Genomic DNA, 21,258 nt, shown 5'->3' with positions numbered 1-21,258 from the left:
GATGGTGGAATTAGCAATTAATAGTCATAACTCTTCCATATTCACCTTCAAACAACCATAAAATAGAAAACCAAAATAAATCCTAGAATAGCAGAATTAGAAAAAAAATGGGATGAAACAATCTTTTGGCCCAAGAAACTTGGAAGATTGGGAAGAAAGATCCATCTCACTTGGGTAAAAAGGGGATATAATCCAGAACAGAAGCATACTAGCAAGCCAACAGCAAGCCCCACAACAGCAAAACCAGCAGACCATCCTGAGCCCCAGTGTGGTGGAACAGGCAAACACCAATAACAAGAGTGTCTCTGTATCTTACTATAGCCAGGAGAAAGGGCAGATTCCAACTCCAAGAACTGCCCTATGTTTCAGTATAGCCCCAGGCAAACAGGTTAGCCTTTGATGGCCAGACCACCACATGCTTCACTGAAGGCCCAGGGAAATGAAGAAACATCCCAATATCTTAGGATACATTTGACATCAGCATTACAACCCCAGCTGAGTACCACATAAGGTGCCAGATTCCTATGGCTTCCAGCAGTGCCAGGCACTCCCACCCCACTCCATCAGAGCAGCATCAGATACAAGGGTCCCTTAGGCTAAGATTAGTGCAGCACCAGATAAATAGCCAGGGTCTGCAGCCCTGTTACAGGAAGCCTTTGAGACAGTTCTCCTTCCACTCTGTGAGCAAAATTCAAATTGAGAAGAAGAGTAATAAAAAGATGAGCCAAAAAAAGAATCTGGGTAAGATCAAGGCACAAACTCAGAAGAGGACAACAATGGCAAAACGCCCCCCGCCCCAAATGGGAAGTGATCTCAAGCCCAGAAAGAACTCATTGAAGAACTCATAAAAGAGTTTTAAAATTATATAAAAGAGAAGAAAAATTGGTAAAAGAAATGAAAGTGATGCAATAGAATTAAGAAAAAAAAAGTTCAACAGCTTAGAAAAAGAAAATAACTGCTTAAAAAGTAGAATTGACCAAATGAAAAAGGATGTACAAAAATCCACTAAAGAAAACTTAAAAAGTACAATTGGAAAAAGAAGTTCCTCAACTGAGGAAAACAACTCCTTAAAAGTTAGAAGTGGGGAAGTGGAAGCTAATGAGTCTATGAGACATTTAAGAATCAATCAAAAAATAAAAATAAAAAAAAAGAAGAAAAAAAGAAGAACATGTAAAATATCTCATTGGAAAAACAATCTAGAATCTAGATCTAGAAAACAAATCCAGGAGAGATAATGTCAAAGAGCCCTAAATGCCATAAGCAAAAGGAGGACCTGGACAGCATCTTTTGAGAAATTATGAAGGAAAACTGCCCTGATATCCTGGAATCAGAGGGCAAAGTTGATATTGAAAGAATCCACTAATAATCTCAGAAAAGAGATCCCAAAATAAAAATTCCAAAGAACATTAAAGCCAAATTATGAAATTGTTAGGTCAAAGGAAAAAATACTGCAAGTGACCAGAAAAAAACCAATTCAAATAACAGGGAGTCACAATCAGGATTACACAGGATTTAGCAGCTGCAACATTAAAGAATCAGAGGTCATGGAAGATGATTTTCCAGAAAGCAAAGGATCTAAGACCACAACCAAGAATCACCTACCCAATGAAATTAAGCATAATATTCCAAGGGAATAATGGTGATTCAATATGAAATAGAAGAATTTTCAAGTTTTTATAAGAAATCCAGAACTGAACAAAATATTTGATCTTCATTATCAAGACCCAAGAGAAGCCTAAACAGATAAAAAGGAGAAAGAAAACATAAGGGAGCTGAACTGTTAACATCTTTACATGGGAAGATGATACTTGTAATTCTTAAAAATTGTGTCACTAATAGTACATCTAGAAGTAATATATTTAGTCAGAGGATATAATGGGCTGAAGCTCTTGAGTCGTTGCACTGAGGTCCCAAGCACATGAGGCTAAATAGCAATTGGACAATACTCTATTAATATATGCTTGAAGAAAGAATGGCCCCGCCCACTCTCTGTGCAAGTTTTGATGTGTTGTATAGGAGATGGTAGAGACGATTTGGTGAGTGGAGTGAGAGAGCCAGAGGCACTGCTGGGCGGATTCGTGTTGCGGCTGCTCTCACTTCGTATTGCCATTCTCCTTCACCTCCACAAAGAATAAAGATCAAGGATTTTCCCTTATTCTGACTCCAGCTGATTTTAATATAATCTGAGTGCTAAACGCAGTCATCACAAGAGGATACAAGTATAAAATGAATTTGAGGGAGTGACATAAAAATAATGAATGTGTGAGAAAGAGGAGTACGCAGGGTAGAAGGAAGGGAGAGAGAGAATAGAGTAAATTATTTCACATGAAGAGGTGCAAAAAAACCTATTATAATGGGGGGAAAGATGAGAGGGTGGATGATGGGCATTACTTGAATATTACTCTTATCAGAATTGGTTCAAAGAGTGAATAATAAAAGATTAAATCTAAAAAAAAAAAAAAAAAAAGAGTGAATAATACACATGATCAGTTGAATATAGAAATCTGGGGACTTCCAGCCAAGATGGTGGAGAGGAGGCACACAGCTGTGTAAGCTCTGCGTTTTCTCTCAGAATCCATTTCATTACAAGCCTATAAATTAATACTTGACTGAAAAAAACCCCACAAACCAAGAGAAGACATCCTTGAAATTCAACAGTAAAGGTCTATTTTTGCTCAAGGGTGGGAACGGTTTTAGATCGGGTGCAGGCTGAGGGCAGGAAGTGGCACCAAGAGCATGGGAGGCAGCTCACAGCCAAGCAGACCAGAAGGGGGTGGGTTGTGATCTCAGCTGTCTCTGTGGGGAGAGCTTTGCTACAGGATTGGCTACTTTGCCCTGACTTATTAGTCAGTAGCCCAGCAGAGAAGCTAAAAACACTGGGGGTGAAGAATAAAACCCCAAACAACTGTAGTCTCTAGGGACTTGGCCACCCCTCCCCCATAGTGTCTCAGCATGCTCTCAGAATCTCAGAGTGCAGGTGCAGCACAGCCATCGCTGTCCTGTTAGGGCCTCGCTGCTGCTCTTTCCCCACCCTCCACCCCCCCCTGCAGTGGATAAAGAAATCAAGTCCTTGAAAAATAGGATTAGAGAGCTGAAAACAGAAAATAGCTCTCTAAAAAATAAAATTGGTGAAATGGAAAAAAATTCCATAGAACAAAACAACTCAATTGGACAATTAGAAAAAGATATAAAAAAAGTGAGTGAAGAAAATACTTCATTGAAAATCAGAATCAAACAAATGGAATTGAATGACTCGAGGAGACAAGAATCAGTCAAGCAAAACCAAAAAAATCAAACAATGAAAAAGAATGTGAAATACCTTCTTGGGAAAATAACAGACCTGGAAAATAGATTAGGAGAGACAATCTGAGAATTATTGGACTCCCAGAAAAATAGGATGAAAAAAAGACCTTAGACACTATTTTCTAGGAAATTATCAAAGAGAACTGCCCAGAAGTCATAGAAACAGAGAGTAAAATAGACATTGAAAGAATTCATCGATCACCTACTGAAAGGGATCCTAAAATCAAAACACCCCAAGAAATATAGTGGCCAAATGCCAGAACCCTCAGATGAAGGAAAAAATACTGCAAGCAGCTAGAAAAACCCAATTCAAATATAGAAGAGCCACAATAAGGATTACCCAGGATCTAGCAGCATCCACATTAAAAGATTGAAGGGCCTGGAATATGATATTCTGAAAGGCTAAGGAACTCAGTATGCAACCAAAAATAACTTACCCAGCCAGAATGAGCATTTTTTTCCAGGGAAGAAGATGGTCATTCAACGAAATAAGTGAATTTCACCTATTTTTGATGAAAAAAACAGAAATTAACAATAAGTTTGATCTACAACTCAAGAGAAGCCTAAAAAGGTCAAAAGGAATCTTGGGAAGTATATTTTTCCTATAAAGATATTTCTGCTATAAAGAATACATGTATACCTTGTTCTAGAAATTAGAGGTAGAAAGGACATTGTACCAGAAAAAGGATAAAGTGGGGGTACTACATCTCACGAAGAGGCAAAGGAAACCTATTATATCTGAGAGAAAGAATGGAGAGGGATGAATATAGTGGGTATCTTACTGCCATCAGAATTGTCTTTAAGAGAAAATTTTTAGACATATTCAATTTATGGTGAAACTTCTCCCACCTCATTGAAAAATGAGACAGGAAAAGTGAAAAGGGAAGGAATAAGCTAAGGGGAAGGGAATATGGAAACTGTGAGGAAAGGAGTAAGAAAGGGGAGGAACTCTAAGGCGGGGGGGAGGGCTGTGAGAATCAAGTGGTGCTCACAAGTTTAATACTGGGAAGGGGGGTAAAGGGGAAAGAAGGGAGAAAAGCATAAACAGGGGTTAACAAGATGGCAAGTAATACAGAATTGGTAATTTTAATCATAAATGTGAATGGGGTAAACTCCCCCATAAAGAGGAAGCAGTTAGCAGAATGGATTAAAAGCCAGAATCCTACAATACGTTGTTTACAGGAAACACAAGGAGATACATGCAGAGTAAAGGTAAAAGGTTGGAGCAAAATCTACTATGCTTCAGGTGAAGTCAAAAAAGCAGGGGTAGCCATCCTGATCTCAGATTAAGCAAAAGCAAAAATTGATCTAATTAAAAGAGAAGGGCACTATATCTTGCTAAAGGGTAGCATAGATAAGGAAGCAATATCAATATTAAACATATATGCACCAAGTGGTGTAGCATCTAAATTCTTAAAGAGAAATTAAGAGAGCTGCAAGAAGAAATAGACAGCAAAACTATAATAATGGGAGATCTCAACCTTGCACTCTCAGAATTAGATAAATCAAACCACAAAATAAATAAGAAAGAAGTCAAAGAGGTAAATAGAAGACTAGAAAAGTTAGATATGATAGATCTCTGGAGAAAACGAAGTGGAGACAGAAAGGAGTACTCTTTCTTTTCAGCAGTTCACGGAACCTATACAAAAATTGACCATATATTAGGACATAAAAACCTCAAACTCAAATGCAGTAAGGCAGAAATAGTAAATGCATCCTTTTCAGACCACGATGCAATGAAAATTACATTCAACAAAAAGCCAGGAGAAAGTAGACCAAAAAATAATTGAAAACTAAGTAATCTCATACTAAAGAATGATTGGGTGAAACGGCAAATCATAGACATAATTAATAACTTCACCCAAGAAAACGACAATAATGAGACATCATACCAAAATGTGTGGGATGCAGCCAAAGCAGTAATAAGGGGAAATTTCATATCTCTAGAGGCTTACTTGCATAAAATAGAAAAAGAGAAGGTCAATGAATTGAGCTTGCAACTAAAAATGCTAGAAAAGGAACAAATTAAAAACTCTCAGTTAAACACTAAACTTGAAATTCTAAAAATAAAAAGAGAGATCAATAAAATTGAAAGCAAAAAAAAAAAAAACTATTGAATTAATAAAACTAAGAGTTGGTTCGATGAAAAAACCAACAAAATAGACAAACCCTTAGTAAATCTGATTAAAAAAAGGAAAGAGGAAAATCAAATTATTAGTCTTAAAAATAAAAAGGGAGAACTTGCCACTAACAAAGAGGGAATTAGAGCAATAATTAGGAATTACTTTGCCCAACTTTATGCCAATAAATTCAACAACTTAAATGAAATGGAAGAATACCTTCAAAAATATAGCTTGCCCAGATTAACAGAGGAAGAAGTAAATATCCTAAACAGTACCATCTTAGAAAAAGAAATAGAACAAGCTATTAACCAACTCCCTAAGAAAAAATCCCCAGGATCAGATGGATTTACATGCAAGTTCTACCAAACATTTAAAGAACAATTAACTCCAATGCTATATAAACTATTTGAAAAAATAGGGATTATTCAAAGATCCCAGTTTTTGGGATAAGAATGGCTCATCCAGCCATCCTGGAGAGCAATCTGAAATTATGCCTCAAAAGTTATCAAACTGTGCGTACCCTTTGGTCCAGCAGTGCTACTACTGGACTTATACCCCAAAGAGATACTAAAGAAGGGAAAGGGACCTGTATGTGCTGATTGTTTGTGGCAGCCCTGTTTGTAGTGGCTAGAAACTGGAAAATGAATGGATGCCCATCAATTGGAGAATGGTTGGGTAAATTATGGTATATGAATGTTATGGAATATTATTGTTCTGTAAGAAATGATTGGCAGGATGAATACAGAGAGGCTTGGAGAGACTTACATGAACTGATGCTAAGTGAAATTAAATAAAGGGGGTAGAGAAGAACTGACAGATAGATGAGAGGGCAAACTGGATGAGATGGTAGACAAAAGCAAAATACTGTCTAGAAGAGAAAGGGTGAAAGGAGAAAGAGAGAGAGACAGAGAGAGAGACAGAGAGAGAGACAGAGACAGACAGACAGACAGACAGACAGAGAGAGAGACAGAAACAGACAGAGAGAAAGACGGGGGGGGGGGCAAACAGGAGGAAAAATACAATAGAGGGAAATACAATCATAATGGTGAATGTGAACAGGATGAACTCTCCCATAAAACTGAAGCAGACAGTGGACAGGAACAAAGAATAGATTCCTACAATATGTTGACTTAAAGCAGAGAACCACACAGAATGAAGGCAAGGTCCTGGAGCAGAATCTACCATGCTTTAACTGAAAAAAAAAAAAAAAAAAAAAAAAAAAAGCATGGGTAGCAATCCTGATTTCAGACAAAGCAAAAGCAAAAATAAACCTAATTAAAAGAGATAAGGAAGGAAACTACATCTTGATAAAATGTACCATAGATGATGAAATAATATCAATACAAAACAAATGTGCACCAAGTGGTATAGCATCCAAATTCTTAAAGGAGAAGTTAATTGAGTTACAAGTTGACCAAACAAGAGATCATAACAAAATGTAAAACAGAAAATTTTGATTACATTAAATTCAAAATCATTTGCAACTAAATTCATTGCAACTAAGGTTGCTAAAAAAAAAAAAAAAAAAGGAAAAGTAAGAAATCTGAAAAATACTCTTTACAGCAAGTGTCTCTGATAAAGGCTTCATTTTTCATAAATATAGAGAACTGAGTCAAATTTATAATAATAGAAACCATTCCTCAGTTAACAAATGACTTGAGGATATGAATAGCTAGTTTCCATATGAAGAAATCAAAGCTATCTATAGGCATATGAAAAAGTGCTCTAAATCACTTTTGATTAGAGGAATGCAAATTAAAACAACTCTGAGACACTACCTCAGACCTAACATATTGACTAATATGACAAAAAAGAAATTTGATAAATGTTGGAGAGGATATGGAAAATTTTCATTGTTGGTAATGCTGTGAACTTGAAGGGAGAGGGAAACTGTTTCCTTTAAAATTATCACCCTGAAACTGTGTTCCCTTTTGATTTGTGATCCCTTTTGAAATCTCCCCACCCAGATAAATTATCTTTCAGGGATGCCAGACCCTTTGATTCAATTAGAAATCTTGGTTTAAAAAAGCACCCCTTTGAAATGTTGTTAATTCCAATAGGAAATCTGGGCCAGATACTGATAGGCATCTAGGCCTGGAAACTTGGCTTCCTTCTCAATCTGAAGCCTCAAGACTCCTTCTAAAGGGCAGTTTCTAAACTCACTCTTTGAAGAAAGTCCAAAGCAGCTTGCTAGGACCTTGCCTGCTGAGAAGGCATTCCCTTCTCAGTGCCAGACTCCATTTCCCTAATAGGACCTTGCAGAAGGTCCAAAGCAACTTGCTAGGATTCTGCCTGCTGAGAAGGCATTCTGTTCTCAGTGTCAGCCTCCCTTTTCCTAGTAGGACTTTGCCACTATAGAAGTCAGTCTCTTAGCAAAACTAGCTTCCTGTCCAACAATAAACTTTCATTTTTTCCAATTAATATTTTGGCTTTCATGAATTCTTTCATGAAGAACCTATGTGCCAACTATAAGGGGATTTTAACTCTCTGACTGCCACTAACCTTATCAAATTGATGATGTAACCATTCTAGATAGCAATTTGGAACTATGCCCAAAGAACTATCAGACTGTGCATACCTTTTGAACCAGTAATATCACTACAAGTGTGCATCCCAAAAGAGATCTGAAAAAGGAGAAAAGATAGGTGCAAAATATTTATAACAGCCCTTTTTTGTAATGGCAAAATATTGGAAACTGAGAGAATGTTTGAACAAATTATGGTATATGAATATAATGGAATACTATTGTACAATAAGAAATGATGAACAGGCAGATTTTAGAAAAGCCTGTTAACTGTATGTTAGAGTTGGGGTATGTAGTGTTCTGGTTGGTTTTCTAGAGGTCTTGGAGCAGCCTTCCTTTCAGCAGATTAATCATCACAAGAATAACTTGGTGTTAAAATCCAAATTCTTTATTGTCTCCTTGCCTGGGATCTCAGTGGAGGAAATGCAGGTGGACAGGCCAGCCACCACGATAGTGTGAGATGGAGTGAATCTCTCTTCTTGGCTCTGAGATCTTGAGCTCCCACCTCCAGTCCTCTATCTTCTTCAACTGTGACATTGGTTGAGTTTGTCCCAGTTTATATGCTCTATTATAATTAGATCATTTACAGTATACTGAGTATAAACCAATCATTATATCACTAGGGAACCATTATTTGTTGTAATATTAAATCAATCATACTGAACTAGAGAACTATTAATCACCATGCTAAATTATATAACTATTGTCTTATCAATTCCACTGACTTAAGATCTTATAAGAATCTTTGTTTCAAGTATAGAGTTCTGGCCCATAACAGGGGTATACTGCTAAGCCTGTCTCAGGTTTCAGGTTTTTCATGTTGTTATTTTCTGAGCTCTATCTGGAGGCCTTTGATATCTTAGTTCTTCCAGTGTCCTATAATCCAAGGCCATCTTGCACCTTAGTCTATAAGGGACCTCAGGTCCTCCACTCCATTCCTGAGTTGTGACCAGTTGTATTACTGTCATCATATTTGCTCCCTTTGGTCCCTCAAGTGGCTGCAAACATCATCTTACCCCTCTGCTATGGAATCAAAACCTCTCTGCAACCACACTCACCAACATGTGCTTGCTCCTCCTTCTTCACAACCACAGTTTGAGACTCATTCTGAGAGTATGGTTGGACCTCTGTTCAACACCAGTGAAGGGCTCCCCAACAAATTTTCCTTTATCAGTCACCTAAACTCTGCACTGTCCACAGGGCAATAGTTTTCAAAGCTAAGGCTGCTGCCATAAACTGCCCCCAAAGTTTATTATTGGTTGCCTCAGGTGTATCTGTTTGAGGTATCTGCATTTCAATCTGACAAGACTATCATCCCAGGAGATTATATCTTTCCTAACATCCTCCCAAATTGCCTTAAGCTGGATGACTACCTAAATCCGACTTTTAATTATTTCTGCTGCTTTAAAATTTACTTTGGGGCATTATTTTAAATTTTTATGGGGGAATTGGAAAGAGGCAGCAATTTCCTGCCTTATTCTGCTACTTCCCACAATTTCCCAATCTAGAGCCCTATGTTCAAAATCTTGAGTTTTTAGCTTTGATTATTCCTTTTCCTTTATCTTGGCTATTCAATCATTTACCAAGTTTTACCAATTATATTTAAAAAATAATACTCATACCTATCCCTTTCCTTCCTATTTCTACTGCCACTAAACTAACAAAGACCCTCAATAATATTTTCCCAGGCTATAGCAATGCCCTCCTAATATTTTTCTGTTTCTATTTTCTGCTTATTCCAATCAGCCTACTTTCACAGAACTGTCAGTGTAATCTTTCTTATGCATAGAATAAATGTGATCAAGTTAACTTCTCTAATCAATGCTACTTTTCTGAATTAGCTTTAAATTTTCCTATTTAAGCAGCATTGTCTTTGGAACTGTCCCCAGTTCATCCCTCCAAAGTCTGTAGGGTCAATCTTCCCAAGAATCAATGCTATTTTTAGATACTCTGAGGATCCCATTCAAATAGTTATAGATTTGGGAGTAGGATTTTAGCACTGGGAGAAGGAAATAAACAATGTTTGGATTGTTAGTTCCTTGAGAAGCAGGCATTATTTTTAGCTTCTTTTTGAATCCTTAATGCTTAGAATAGTGCCTGGCACATACTAGGAGCTTAATATTGATCGACTATTGACTTTATTGAGAACTGAGCTGTAACCAAAAACTTAACTTACAAGACCATGTTTTGTTAAAATTCCCCTGGAGTTGAGTGAAATATAGATTTGTAGATAATGAATAGACAAAAGAAAACATGTTAAATGTTAAATATGAGAACACAAATGTAAAGCATGAGAAGGTTATTAATGTATTGCAAAAAAACCCACAACTCAAAAGGAACATGTTTTAACAAAGAACAATAAAAGCCATATTAGATGACTTAGCTTATTTTGAATTAGAAACAAAAGATATTTTCCTCCTGTTCATTACAATTCGAGATGGCAATTTGATATGATATCATTCTCATCTATAATCTCAGATAAGTACTATATGAACTTAAAAGATTGCTTTACTTTTTTTTTAAAAAAGAAGGCCTTATTCAGTTTGTAGGGATCTGTAAATAATGGCTTAACTTTTGCCTTAATTAAAAACTGTTTACTAAAATTAAAAAGGTTTTATTTCAGTGACTTTTCTGACAGTGGGAAGAAAGACAGAGAGAGAGAGAGACACACACACACACACACACACACACACACACATAAAAAGAGAGAGAGAGAGAGAGAGAGAGAGAGAGAGAGAGAGAGAGAGAGAGAGAGAGAGAATGAGAATGAGAATATACTGGTTATGGATGGAAGAGAAACATGATATAGACCACTAAGTCTGTATGATATGGAGAGAATAAGTTGGTACTAGATAGAAGCTCTAAGATTGAAGTAGCAACAGTGCCAGCCTGATCATTGCTTTTATGTATCTTTCTTAGGATAGTGCTGCAGATTTGCTCAGGGTCATAGAATATGTCAGCAGCATTACTTGAATCTAGGTTTTCATGTTCAGTTGTCTATTCAGGATGTTACATTACTTCTAAATAAACAAAACCAGTTATGTTTAATGCCTGTGTTTACCTGAGTGCTTGCAGGGGAACCAAGATTACTTTTGGCCAGAGAAACTTTATGAGATGTTTCCCAAATTGTATTCAAATTATTATGTCAGGAGGAATATTTGCAATCAAGATTTCATGATTGAAAGTAGCTAAGCTTTCCACCATGAATTCAATGATCATTTCTATATGCACATGATTCTCATATCTATTTACATAGCCCTAATCTCTCTCCTAACTTTGTCTTGCATCCTTAAGTGCCTATTGGACATCATTAACTGGATGTTCTCTAGGCATCCTAAATTCATCGTAATTCAAAATTGTCATTATCTTCCTCTCCCTACCAACAAAACAAAATAAAACAACTCTCTTCCCTGTTTTCTAACTTTCCTATTATTATCAGTTTCTCTGGTGCCCGTCCTAATCATCTCATACCTGTACTATAGCAATAGTTTGCTGATTGGTTTCACTGCTTCCACTCAGCCATGAAAGTAATCCCAACCACATAGGATCCTTATTCAATTAATTCAAATAACTCCATTTTACTTCCATGATAAAATATGAAATCCTGTTTGGTTTTTAAAGTTTATAATCTGGCTCCTTTCCATTCTTCTTATATCTTACTCTCTGCATTGATCAGAGTCTTGATGTCTTTCACAGTGTCATTTCCCTTGCATTTCTATAGTCACTGTATAAATTGTTCTTCTGATTCTTCAGACTTAGCTCTGTACAAGTTCAAACAAGTCTTTCCAAGTTTGCCTGAATTTTCATATTCACAGTTTCATAACATATATACAAGTATTCCATAATTTGTTGTCATTCCCCAATCAATGAGGACTCATTTTGTTTCTAGTTCTTTGCTAACAGTAAAGGACTGCTCTAAATATAGACATATTCAGGGATCTCTCCCTCTTACTTCTTTTTAATTTTACATTTATGGAACAAATAAGCATTTCCATAACAGGGTGCAATGAAAAAGATATTCTCACATGAAATTGCAAATCTACTCACCATTCCTTACAAATATATATACAATTATCATGTAGATTTCTTTTTCCCCATTTTTTCTTCCCTTTCCCCATTTCTGCCCTAGAGAAAGCTATCATTAGACACACAAAGGTGTGTATGTATATGTAAAATTATTCTATACATACTTCTATTTATCAGTTTTGTCTCTGGATTCCGATAATATCTCTCTTATCCCTTTATCTTTCAATATATGCTTAATACATTGCTGTCTTTGGAGAAGGGTATATATAATTTAGTATTTTCTCCAGTATCCTACATACCAAATTGTTTTCCAAAAAGGTTAGATGAATTTGCAGTTTCACTAATAAGTGCTTATTTCTCCAGTATTTGCCATTTTTACTTTTTGTCCTTTCTCTTCCCAATACAGTGGATATGAGGTGAAATTTTAGTATCATTTTACTTTGGATTTCTGTTATTAGCAGTTTGGAGCATTCCTTCGTATGGTTGTTGAATTTTTCATCTAAAGGTGTCACTAAAAATTATGAGCACTCATAACAGGATATTAACCTAGGAACTTAGAGAGTGTTATGAGAACATTGTTGCTTCCTGTCACAGCAATCAGATAAACAAGACATGGTTTCATTTCTTCTTCCTATCCCTTTTCACCTCTGTTGCTGAAACTAGTCTCTTCCCTCTGTTAGATTCCTATCTTCCTTCAAAACTGATATGATAGAATTTTATACAGACTTTTGGAGAATGTAGTTCCCAAAAAGAACATGGAGGAAAAAAATCCTTCCCTACCTCTTAATATTTTTAAATAGAAAATTATTATATATTTTGTTTTTATCTCAAAATTATACTTTTAGCTTTTAATAAGCGATTTTGATATGCCATGATATTTTTGTGGACAAAAGAGAGAAATAGGGGTTTGATTTTTTTTGCTTGTGATTTTTAGCCTCTGTACATTGGAATGACGCCAGTATAATTCTCAGTTTTTGATTGCAGGAAGTCCTTTTCTCCTCATGGGATCCTCAATAAATTCTACATTCTAGTTGAATTGGCCTTCTCTCTCTTCATCATGCATGGTACTCCCTCTCCCATCTTGATGCTCTTTACCACTTGCTCTCTATTCCTGGAATGTGCTACCTCCTGACTTCTGACTAATATAATCCTCTTCAGGAAGCCTTTCTTAATGTCTCCAATTGCTAATGCCTTCCACAATTATTTGTTTTAACTATTTTGTATTTTTGAACCCTGAATAAAAAAATCATAGCCATCCTCTCTTCCTTGCCATTAGGACTGAAAATTGAGTTTTAAAAAAAGAGCGCAGGAAAAACCTTGGAGCTCTGATCTGTCATAAACTCCAGGTGCATTATCTTGATCCTTGCTAAGATAGTTCCCCCTTCATTTGAGTATTGTTCCTCATCTTGCTGTCTCCAGTCCTCGACCTTCTTATCTTGACCCCTATCCTGTCAGGATTAAATTATGCTCCTTTCCTGGAATTGTGGCTTCTCTGTCCTTCAAGTGTCCTTCCCCCACCTTTGCCTTTGTTCTCCCTACAAGATTGTGTATTCAGGTTATGTGTTCTGTTTGCAAATCCTAGTTAGCTAAAATCCCATATAAATTCCCTGCCTTGGTTTATCTGTACTGAATGCTTTGGACAAGAGTCCCATCTGATTGACTAGCCTAAACTCCACATTAAAGATTAAAAACCAATCTTTTGCTTGCCTCAGTATCTCTGGTATTACAGTATTATTCTTACATATATGGTGTTTTACCAATTCTTATAAGATCTTTGAAAGTAGGGATGGTTTCATTTTTCATCTTTGCTTTCCCATTGCCTAGCAAAATATATATATGGTAAATGTTGAATAAATAAATGTTTAGTGATTGATTTCCACAAATGTCATTTAATCTCATTGATCTTACATTTCCTCATATTAAAAGGTTAAATTAGATTTTCTCTTAAGCCATTGAAACTCTTAAAATTTTATGACATGCTATAATGCTGGAGAAACTGAAGCAAGATAGAGGTTAAAGAGTATTTAATATTTTATTTGAAAGGGAAAGATTTACTGGGACCAAATGGATCCATGGTTTGATCCCAGGGCTGAATGAGAATATTGTCTCCAAAAATCCAGCAAACAATGTGAGTTCTCAATGACATATATACACGTGGCTCAAACTGAGGGGGGTAGACTGAGGCAGGGGTGGAGTCAGGGTGCTGAGAGAGGGAATGGGACTTTGACAGGATGGGGTGAGCCACTGGAGATGGGGGGCATCCCGGAAATGGGGAGAGACATCTTGATAAGACAGTATCTGATATTCTAATAGCTTGGGATGGGGAGAGGCATTCTAATATTCTAAAATATAAGATCTTTTATCTTATCAAATGTTTTGATTAAGAGGGAGGGGTAGTTTTTCAGGATTGAGCAGAACAATTATAAACTGAGGAAGAACAATTAGGGAAACAGGCAGGACAATTTAGGGAAACTGAGTCAGGATAATTAGGGAAACTAAGTCAGGACAATAAAAGAGAACTGTGGCATAACAATACAGTACATAACACTGAACTTTTAGAAACTGTATAGTATATATGTCCTTGGTTCTCTATGGAAAAAGAATTGGATCTAGAGGAGCAGAAATTAGTAAGAGAGCAACTTTGTCAATCCCATAATGATAATGGACCTGACTCAATTTCCAAAGACACACTTAATACATATAATTTAATACAACTGGCTTTAGGAAATTATATAAATTATAAAATAAGGAAAAAGAAGAAAGAGCAGGAGGGGGAGGTGCCTACTAAACTAGGTGAAAAGGATGAAGAATCAGATAAGAATTCACAGCAGGAGAAATTAGATCATTCCCCTGACCTCCCTTCCTCAATTAACCATTCATGGGTGGAGGGAGAAGGAGGAAGAGGAGAGGCAGTGACACAAACAGAATCACCTATGAAAGCAGCCTGTGACAAGATTAGAAAAAGCATTAATTAAGGCAAAAAATGAAGGACAGGTTGTATCTGATTTTATAAATGCAGATCCTGTGATGGAAATGAGAGGCAGGGCCCAGCTCCAAGATATCATACAAAAGACTGGTGGGGCATGATGGCAGCTGAGGTTACACCCAGAGAGTCTTTAGAAGATCAGGACTCTGATGTTATCAGTCAGCCAAAAAGCAATCAGATAGCAGAAAGGGATTACAATTGGGGAGAATACAGACTTTTTAAACCAAGAGAGCAGTGTCCAGTGCAAACACCTCCAATGTAATTGCCAGATGATGAGGAGAAATTTAGAAAATGGTAAATAGAAAGGAATTAGCTAGGTTAACTGCTTGGGAGAAAGGGTTTGCTTGTATTCTTACAGATGGAGAAGGAAACAGATGGGTGGCAACGAGCACTTGGAGAAAGACAGAAAAAGAGAAAAATATGGAAACAAAGGAGAAGACCTAAGAACAAAATCTGCAGGAATCACTGGATTCCCTAACATGAGATTAAGACTGTTGCAGGACTTGAAAACCATCAGGAATCACTGGATTCCCTAACACAAGATGAGACTATTGTAGGACTTCAAAACTTGTGGGAATTATTGGATTCCTAGTACATGAACTAATGGACAATAGATTCCTTTTGGACTATTTCTAGGACTTATGCAATGAGCATCTAGAGAGAGACAGAAAAGGAGAAAAACCTCAAAACAAAGGAGAAGATCTATGAAACATCTGACACTGAAAGAGCATGGCTGATAATGAGACTGTTGCAGGACTTTAAAACCAGCAGGAATCATTGGATTCCCTGAGATGAAAAATTGTTGATAGAGACTGTTGCAGGACTTGAAAACCAGCAGAAATCATTGGATTCCTTGAGATGAAAAATTGTTGATGAGACTATTTCAGGACTTCAAAACTTGCAGGAATTATTGGACTCCTGGCACATGAACTAATGGACAATGGATTCCTTTTGGACTATTTCTAGGACTTATAGATATGTATAATTCCTCATGTTGGTTCATGTTATTTGTTACATTACTTCTAGCCTGTGTTAATGTAATTTATGTAATTATGTGTAATACCTCCCATATTGATGGATTTATGTATACCTGTTTTAAAAGTGAGCCCCTTCAGAAACCTGCTAATCTGATTTGATTTCCCATTTCCTTTGGTGTTTTCATCTTCCTTCCTGAGAAGTCAGGGAGGGTGTGACCACCTCCTTTTTGTGGTGTTTTCACTTCTTTTTTGAGCAGTCAAGGAAGGTGTGATCACCTTCTTTTGGGAGGTTCTCACCTCCTTGAGAAGTCAGGGAAGTCATGACCACCTATGTTCTAAATCAAAAGAAAATGGGAAATATTATGGGCCAGAACTTGAAACAGGGTGCTAGGTCACTGAAATTGATAGAAACAATGCTTATGTACTTGGTTCACTCCTTTGGAGCTCACATCTTTGGGAGAGTTCACACATTAGCTTACACATTAGAGTTCACACCTCTCACACCTTTAGAGTTCACACCTTTAAGAGATCATATATAAGGAGCTCCCACAAGCCAACCAGAGACTTCAAGAGAAAAAAAAAAGAGAGACTTCAGGAGATTCACAAGTCAGGATTCAGTAGAGGAGATTCACAAGTCACAGCTCCCACAAGCCTACTTTCTTGAAGGAGGAGTCAGATTCATTCCATATTCGATCTTTGTGCTGGCTGGAGGTTTTGGATTCAGAGAGAGCGAGAGGCTGAAGCTGGAAGAAGTAAAGGACTAGTGACAGGAGCTCTTGGAACCAAGGAGAGAGATAAGGACTCTAAGAAAGCTAACCAGGCTATTTTGGAAGAGACAATAAAGGATCTGAACTTTTAACAGCTGGCTGCATTTGAGGTGATTATTATTTTAAACTGAAACTAAGGCTGCTCCCAGAAGCCCCCCCAAAAACCTGCTCCCAGAGAACTATTATATTTTAGAGAAGAGAACATTACAGACAAGTCTCTCCCTGATAACTCCAGAGTTGTTAACATAAAAACAGCATTCATCATTTAGAGAGGCACACAGGCTTCCCTGTTGCAGAAATAGCAGATCTTCTGCAGTTGGGGAGCATTTAAGCCAGAGAATTCAGTTTGAGATGGACAGTTCACTGTGAGTTAGGTCTGTGGTCATTTGTGCATTGAACTTAGCCTCTACTTAAATAGGGAGTAGCAGTGCTCAAGACAGTCCTAATGCCCATCCCAAGAAGAGCACCCCAAGTCTGTCAGGGACTCCAAAGTGGGGGGAAATGGGGCCTGGAGTAGCTCCATCTGTCCCCTCTCGATAAAACAAGAGCCAGATTTCTGAGTAATTATGCAGTTAGACCAAGGCAGGCAACCCTGAACTATTAGAGGCCTGATACCAAATTGCAAGGTCCTTTGAGAATGCTGAAATACTAATTGAGAAATTGGGGTAACTGGAGTGTAGAAACAGATCAGAGAGACTACCAGTCCCCAGACAGATGTCTGATTTCTGGTTGTTTCTTAAAAATAATCCCAAAAATTGAATCGGCAAGGGTAATTCCAGCAGAATAAGGGATTTCAAAGTTAAAACATAACCAGCAAATCATAGTCCAGTAAATTTTAAGCAAGGAGTAAAAATGAAAAGGACTGTTTAAAGGATTTCCAACTCAATCTGAACTAATGAGATGGGGGTGGAGCAGAAGTGGCTAAGAAAAATATATCAGTTTCCCCAATTTCCTAACCAGTTTCTTCCTCCCTTTTTGTCTCATGGAAAGGAATTATCAAATAGCCATTCCACATATAAATCCCAAGAGTGAATCAAAATTCCTATACATAATAGATTAATACAGTAAGTTTCCTAAAAATCCCTCAAACATATAAAAATGGTTATACAGCTTTAACAAATCTTAAAGACAGTAATACAGTTAAAATTTTAACAATAATTCAATCACTTTCCCACTCCTTTATATCAGTCCAAATTACATCAGGAGCAGTGTTCTCTCAAAAACTGCTTCATTCTGAGGATGAGCCGAGATGCTTCATCCAGGGAGGGAATGGGCGTGGCTGTGCTGCCTGCTACCAAAGCTTCAGATGGGCTGATCCATGTCTCAGAATCAAGTCAATACCTGTAAGTTGACCAAAATCCAGAACAAAAAAATACAAATCTAACAAATAAAGGTTAGAACAGACTGATACAAAATGTGAAGAAGCCAGTATGAATTAGCCAGCCGTTTAATAGGTTTTCTTCACAAGACAGGCAAACGGCTGTCAGCTATAGTCCCAATAGATAAAATGGCAGTTAGGCTTTTGTTCTTTCATTAGTTAGAAACCTTAAAAAAAAAAAAAAAAAAAAAAAAACTTGAATATCCAGACACAATTTCCTGTAATATATAGATGATCAGACTAAATACTTATTTGCCCAAGTATTTAGGATATAATGATTACATATAACCAGATTGGAAATAGCAAGGTATGACATATAACCAGATTGGAAATAGCAAGGTATGACATAATTGAATTGCATTAACTATTGCTCTGATCATAAAAATTAGTCACAGGAGGAAAAAATGCAGGGACACAACCATAACATAAGCAGTTAAAACTTAACTTTCAACAAAACAGGATAAAATAGTTTAAATTCCTTTTTACTCCAGTTAATTGTCCCACTAACTGTCAGAGGGTGGAGCTTTAAAACTCCCAAACAGCATTAACTACAAGCCCAAGAAATTTTACTTCCAATAACAAATCCCATTAACCAAAGTTTCAGATAAATCCTAAACATTTACCATACCACATATATTTATAACAGCAAGAATTTGTCTCAGTAAGTTCATTTCTTTCATATCTAAGTAGATGTTTCCATAAGTGAACAGTATGCATATCATACAAATCAGTTTGTTTACGAAAATACCCAATACATAGATAAATATCCCAAATTTATTATTATTATTGTCTATTATTGTCTATAACAGAAACATTTTCAAAAGAATAAAAAAATATTATTTTCAGAGGCTATCTTTAAATGACCTCAGGATGACCCAATACAATCGATTAAAACTTAGATAGAATATCCTATACAGAATATCCTAATACCACATAAAAGAATCCAAGAAGTTCTTAAAACTATTACTTTTAGAAATACCATAACCTCATATTGATAACAGTAATAAGTTTATTTCAGTAAGTTCACAAGTTATCTTTCATATTTAATAGAAACATTTTCAAAAGGACAAGGAAAAACTATTATTTTCAGAAGCCCTTTAAAAATAAGGGGCATAATCTTAGGATACAATTAATTAAACTTATATAGAATACCCAATTCCACATAAAAGAATCTGAAAGATTCTTTAAAATATCCTTTAAACAGTAGAAGCAATTAATATTTGAACCAGCAAGGAGCTGCAGTTTGTTTAAAAAAAAAAAAAAGCCACCATCTTCATGGGGGAGGAAGATTCGATTGTCCCTTTCCACATGGTTGTCCTTTCCCCATTCCACCATGCTTCCCGACCCCAACTTCTCACAGGTAACTTTTTTAGAGTGCCATTTCCCCCGGGGATACAATCTGCCAGCTAAAGAAGGCTCTAACCTCCTGAGGTATCTCCTTTCCCCATGGCAAATGGCACTCACAAGGGATTAGTGCCTTTTTGGTCCCTATTTCTGAAAAGCCATTTTCCTCTCTCTTCCTCCTTCTCTTGCACTATCTCTTCCTGTCCCATCTCTGTTTCTCTCCTCCCAATGCCTACTTGCTCAAACCTTCTCTAACATACTTTAAACACTCCCAAACCAATACTAGATGCTCCCTTTAAACTGTTAATTGCTTTTGCAAATCAATATTTTTTGTCCCTTGTCTTTAACTCACTTTTTTAACTTTTAAACTTCAAGATTTGCAAATAACTTTGAACCAAATTTCATAAAACTTACCCAGCAGAGCTGACAAATTTTTAAGGCATAACTCATAGTTTACAAATTACCCAATACTTCTAGAAAGCAACATACCATCTAATTAGTTAGTTACAAACACGACCTCCCAAAATAAGTTACTAGCATTTTGTTTTAATAACTTATATTTTAACTTAAAATCCAATTAAATACAGCTTTAAATTCCTGATAATATAAAACTGCTTTTCCTATTATATTTCAAATAATGAATTTTGCTAAACATCATAGTTTTTTTTTTCTCTCTCTGGCCCCATATGACCATTATTCCCATTGGACTTTTCCTAAGCTCCAACTTTGGCCAGAGACCCTTCTTTACCTAATTAGAGACAAGTTACCCCTTTCAGGCAAGTTAACAGAACAAGCTACTGTTCTTTTAAGATCTTATACTTAAAAGTAACTAAATCTAGTCTGCATAGGCAACAATAAAATTATTTCCCACAATTTTAAAGCTGCCCAAAAGAATATTCAGAACAAATCTGGCATACAAAGGTAGTAGTAAATTATTTTCCACAATTTTAGAATCATCCTAAAATTCCTAATCAAATGTTTTCTCCAGCTTGAGTTTCAAAGCAATTAGCATAAACTCATTTTGTTCTCCAGCGGCCTTATCAGCCTAACCCATTCCAAGCTAAGCCTGAATTTTATACTATTTCATGGAATTTAAAATATTTACAAATTATCACAAGCAAATTTTATACTAAGTACAGTTGCAACATTGAAATAACCAATTCCCAAATTTCTTAATCATTGTTCTTAAACCCTTAGAAGAGCTCTTAACCAACAGAACAGACAGACAAGTCACACAGAACACACAGACATAAACTGTGCAGCTACAACATCAAACAAAACATTTAATGCACAGAGCAGGGGCCATCTTGAAACTCTAGAATAGCTCTGAGGGAAGCTCAAGAGTCTTTCCCCCCAGAATCTAAATGGAGCTTTTTTTCCAAGATCCAGTTTGTTGCATTTCTCTGTCTTCACAGAGAATGCCCAGGTTAAAACCAGATAGTACTGGTTTTACTATGTGGTACTCAGATAATAGCAGGTACTCAGAACCAGATAGTGCCACACAGCATCCTATTGGCACTTCCCAGAGTTGTATCGCTCATCATCCCAACTTTTTCTGGGGACTAGATTTGCTAGCAATCACACTAGACAGAAAATTTATCCTGCAGGAATTTGAAACCAGATTCTCCCTTGGCCAAATGAAGGTGTCCACCATCAGGCATCAGGCACAGTTGTAGCTGAAAACTGCTCTCTTTCCTGGAGGCTCTGGAAAAAAATCCAGAGGGCCAGCCTCTCCAAGCAAAGAACCTAGATCCCCAGCTGCCCTGAGACCCAAGGCAGAAACCCGAATGTTTCTATTCTCCGATTCTACTCTCATTTTCTAATATCTCA

The sequence above is a fragment of the Antechinus flavipes genome, chromosome 4 (genome assembly GCF_016432865.1).
Source record: "Antechinus flavipes isolate AdamAnt ecotype Samford, QLD, Australia chromosome 4, AdamAnt_v2, whole genome shotgun sequence".
NCBI lineage: Eukaryota > Metazoa > Chordata > Mammalia > Dasyuromorphia > Dasyuridae > Antechinus > Antechinus flavipes.
Note: the sequence above shows the minus strand (reverse complement) of the source record.